The following is a 5,579-nucleotide window of genomic DNA, read 5'->3' as shown; positions in this document are numbered from 1 at the left end:
AGATCACAGCGTTCACCATGCATGAAAAATGACCTGACTTTCTTATTTTGCGGCTCAATACGAATGCGGCAATACCAAACCCGAACAGTTTTTTTGTTTTACTACTTTAGAAAAATAAAAATTCTTTGCATTGCTATATTCTGACAGCCATAACTTTTTTATATTGTGGTTGACAGAGCTTTATAAGGGCTTGTTCTTTGCGTAAAAAACCTGTAGTTTTCATTGATGACATTTTGTAGTATATACACAACATTTTGATCAGTTATTACATTTTTTGGGGTGGACAAAATGAAAAAAATGGCAAATCACGTTTTTCATTTTTCTGTTACTGCGTTCACCGCACAAGAATTTTTTAAAAATATTTAATAGTTCAGACATTTTTGGATGCAGTGATAAACAAAAAAAACAAGCATATTGGGCATGTATTTTTATATGTAAAATTGGGAAAAGGGCGATTTAAACTTTTGTGTTTAAATATTTTTTAACTACGGTAACTTTTTCTTTAACAATTAGCCCCCTTAGGAGTCTTGTACAGGGAATCTTTTGATCCCGTCTCCTATTCACCATAATAGAGATCTATTACGGTGAATAGGATTTTTACACACTTCATTCAGCGCTATGCCTCTTGCATAGCTTAGTATGGAGAAAGCCACCATCAGCCTTGATCGCAGCACCTTAGGGGTTAAATGGCAGGGGCAGCACGATCGCCGCTTCCTGTCAGTGCGGCCAAATGCTGGCTGTAGCATACAGCCGGCAGATCGCGCGTATGGAGCGGGCTCACTGCAGAGGCCCGCGCCATACATCCCCTGGCACACAATAACGTACCTGTATGTCAAATATGTGAAGGAGTTAAATAGTCACATCTCTCCACCTGACCTAGGCGTCACTCTTCTGGTGTCTTGGGACGTGCCATAACAATACAAGAGGGAGATCTTGACTATAAGTTTGTGGCGAGATGCATGAAGAACATACCTCTAATCATGGGTCTAGTGTGGATATCCATAGAAGACCTGCAGCCATCCAGGAGAGACACAAGGGTGGCTTTGTCTGAATAGACACCGAGGACGACTTTGATAAGTTCACCCAATACATCAAGATCAATAAAGCTTGTAGTTTACCTATAAAGTGGAGACCAAAAGGATCAAGTTCTTAGAACAGGAGATTTATAGGCCTGAAAACAAGTCAATGCATGTTAATAGCTATATGGAATAAAGCTGCTGTCACCACAAACCATGGACAGCATAACATACTGCAAATGTAACTGGGCGACAACAGTTTCTACCACGGCCTATAGAGCCATCAACCGTAATCACCAGGGTAAAGCCTACAAATGAGTAGGTCTGTAGGGTGCCCAGGGTGCCCAGAAGGAGGCGCACTTCACAAAGCTAATGATTTATGTAGACACGCTCACCTTAGTGCGGCTTCTCATGTCTCATTAACACAATTTAGGTCAGATGAAGACAAGCAAGTTCAATGCGTACAAGAGCGATTCCCCATTCTGACCTCTGCTCCTCTGACCGGATTGTGCTGCTTTACAGTCATTTATAATGCTGTGTGATCCTGCAAAACCTCAAATCTACTGGATTGTTCTGACAGTGCCCCCAGCATAATTCAGTAGTAATAGGTCTGGCAAAGACATTGTAATTCCAGGCAAACCCGTCAGAGGAGCGGAGACAAGAAATCCCCCCGCCACAAGTAGCTGTATATTCATTGTAGCTGCAATTCAGGAGATTTAACCCTCTCCTCACATACAGCTAATGTAACAGTAAGATCTTCAGGAAGATAGTGTAAGGGTTAAATCCTGACTGCTGCAGGAAACAAGTGATAAGGAGACATCAGAGCAGTCAGATGAGGAGAAAGGTGAAGAGATGTGACCTGTATTGCCAAATAGCAGAGGGGATTTCTCTGACCATCACAAAGCAGATCATTCCATAATACACAAACGAAAAACTTATCCATATAACTTACCACAATGACTGCAGAGTAATGTTGGCCGTATACCTAGATAGAATGACCTAGCGCTCTGACCACACCAATCACTGAAAAACTACATTTACACTTTTTTTACTGCATGGTCAAAATTGTAGGTACAGTAAGTACTGTATGTCTATATATATGTGGGGGGGGGGGGGGCTAGATGTGTTTAGGGCAACACTGAACATAGCCCTGAAAACGAGAGGACCATTAGTTATTACAGAAGTCAGACGGGTAGCAGATACTCTGAATAGTGATAGCTACCTGTTCTCATGCAGTACAGGATACAGTCCTGTAGGTGGCAGCAGAGGGATAAGAAGCCGCCACGTGTGTCACGTCTCCAGATCCCCAGCCCGAGATGATCGCTCCAAGGACCACATCCTGAAAACAGAAACCCATTAGATACACCAGATAACATAATGAGGGTCATAGTCCAATCACCCGCACATTGCTTAGTCTACTATGAAAGGACCACACAGGCCGATTGTATCACCACAATAGAGGAATATTCAGAAGGAAACTGTCAGCATGGCCAATATTAGAGATGGTGGCACAACGAGGGAATGTTTTACCACTACAATTTTTCATTACCTAAAACAAGACATCAATCAGGCTGAGAAGCTTTAGGGTACGTTCACACTAGCGTTGTTCAGATCTGGCAGTTCCGGCAACGTGAATATGTTTATTTACGGATCCTGAACAGACCCGGCATTAAACTTTTTTCAAAGATCAAAAGCAAAAACAGCTCCCCCTATGTCCCGACGCATGTGCAGACTGGAAAACCGGATCCGGCAACTTGGCAATTTCCGGAACCCTTGGTACCAGATCCGGCATTAATACTGCGGTATTTTGTCTGGTCAAATACCGTACAAGGGACGGAACGGAAGACATCCTGACGCATACAGAACGGATCGCTTTCCATTCAGCATTAGGACAAAACTGATGCGTCTTTTTCCCGGTATTGAGACCCTTTACTGGATTTCAATACCGGAAAAGAATAACGCTGGTGTGAAAGTACCGCAAGTCAGGTGTGCGGAGCCGGTGGTCACCAGATCTTCTGCACATAGGACAACACTTCCTGTTCTCTGGAATCTCAGGGTGAGCCGGACAGAAGACCGAGTGCCACCAGTCAGAAGCCATTTCCCATCTTCATACATGGGGGAAAGAAGAAAGGTGCCGTCTACCAATAATACAACTAATAGCACAGAAGCAAGGAGTGTTGTACTGGGGCCTTGACAGAAGCAGCGTCATCATGGGGCCACAGCACAGGAGCCCTTCTCACATGATGTCTAGGAATGAACCAAGAGAAAGCTCGTCTCCATCTCCGTAGCTCATCCAGGGTTTCCCCTCACCTAGCTGACGGCCGCGCTACCATGTGTGCCTACAGACAAACCCATCTACAAGAAGTGAGGCCAGGAAAGGGTTACTGTCTCTAGATGTAAATAACATTCCACCCACTGACAGCAAGCAGAGACTTTGAAGAGGTTAGGAGTTAGAAAAAAAAAAAAAAAGTACCTTAGAAAGCAGCAGAATGACTTGTTATACCGTGTTTAACCCTTCCTGCACCTGGAATAGCGGTGGGTGTGAGCTTTAACATACAGCCAATATATTAACCCCAACCGCTACTGCTGTCAGCTCTCTAGCGCCCCCATGAGTGGGCAAAGGCTGGTCATCATGGCAGCTGAGGACCTAACCTCGATGATTATACTCTTACTGAACACGTACCGCTTCGCCATTAGCGGTATTACATGAAAGCACAGCAGGTTCAGGGGGTTTATAACCAGAAGTAGCGCCCGATTTATACGGCTAGGCCGCAACATACGGAGGAAGACCCCGAAACAGGAGGACTGCGGCTAATAAAGGTATCTACACCCCAAAAGGGTGGGAAACAACATCATGTGAAGGAGTCCTTAACTGCCCCAACCACAGCCCATCTCTAAAGGGTTAAACCTTACTTAGGGTATGTTCACATCTGCAGCGTGCCCAAACACCCCCAGATCCCATCACAGTCAGTCCAGCAGGCTGCTCTCTGCCAGTTCCGCTGCCACCTCTGTGCCCGGACCGGCACGTGACGCGCCAAACCCTGTTCAAGAAAAATGGAAATGGGAAAAACCGGCGAGTAACGGGGTCCTGAGACCAAGAGCTGGAGGTGCGTCCCCCCAGACACAGGACGTTCCGAGGAGGGAAGGGTTAAACATACCCAACAGAGGTCACCACAACACCAGGTCTACCAACCCCGCATGACCCAAATGCACCCCCCAGCCGCCCACCACAGAGGCTCCCCGGCCCTATGCCCTCCATCACTGGGCCGCAATCCACAAGATACAGAGCGGAGGCACGGAGGGGAAGGCCACAGAAATCCACACCACAAAAGAAACACACAACGTGTCCTATTTGTTTGCAGTGCAGACCGTTTCTTGCAGATCGCGGACCCATTCAAGTGAACAGGTCTGAATCCGCAGACAGGGCGCACACGAACGGTGCCCAGGCAATCTGCAGTATGGAGCCCACGTGTGTATGAGCCCTGACTGCAGAGAACACAGGGGTGAGGGGGATGGGAAGAGCTGCACCAAATAACTGAAGTGTGAACTCAGCCTAATAGATGTGGACAAGAAGCAGTATAACCCCCAACATCACAAACACCTGCTGCATATATGGAAGCCTGAGAACCTCAGCTGCATCCTCCACCTCACCTGGAGCAGAAGAGCTCAACTCCACAAGAGAAAAACTGCAGATGATGCTGCTGGATATAGAGCAGGAGCCGCCCATCATCGCACAGGCGCCGCCCATCATCGCACAGGCGCCGCCCATCATCGCACAGGTGCCGCCCATCATCGCACAGGTGCACAGACGATCATTACATCCCACAAAGGACAGGCACACCTTTTTTTAACCTGTTCCTGGTATTGGCTACAAAAACTGCATCAACCTTAGGCCTCAAGCACATGGCCGTTGTTTTGGTCCACATCCGAGCCGCAGTTCAATGGGGCCGCAAAAGATGCGGACAGCGCTCCGTGTGCTGTCTCCATCCGTTGCTCCGTTCCGTGGCCCCGCAAAAAAAAAAATCATGTCCTATTCTTGTCCGCGCCTTGCAGACAAGAATAGGCAGTTATATTAAAGGCTGTCCGTGCTGTTCCGCAAATTGCGGAACGCGCATGGACGCCACCCGTGATTTGCGGACCGTCAGTCGTGTGCATGTAGCCTTACGGTGTGAACCTGGCCTGATTAGGGTCTTGTTAATCCCAGGTGGGGCTCAGGTGTTTACATTAAAGGGGTATTCACAGTGGTTGGGGATAGGGGATAAGTATTAGATCGGTGGGGGTTCTACGGCTGGGACCCCCACTTATCACGAGAACGGGGCCCCGTACCCCCTGAAAAGAACAGAGCGGCTGCTCCCCTCAGTTCTGTGGCGTTCCGGAGATAGTGGAGCGCTGTACTCGGCTATTTCCGAAATATCCATAGAAATGAGTGGAGCGGCCGCACACATGCCCGACCGGCCTCTCTGTTCTTTTCAGGGGGCAGCAGGGGGTATGGAGCCCCCGTTCTAGTGGTCGGCAGGGGTCCCAGCAGTAGGACCTCCACTGATCTAATAGTTATTCCCTAAC

The sequence above is a fragment of the Bufo bufo genome, chromosome 1, assembly GCF_905171765.1.
Source record: "Bufo bufo chromosome 1, aBufBuf1.1, whole genome shotgun sequence".
Lineage (NCBI taxonomy): Eukaryota > Metazoa > Chordata > Amphibia > Anura > Bufonidae > Bufo > Bufo bufo.
This window is presented reverse-complemented; position numbering follows the sequence as displayed.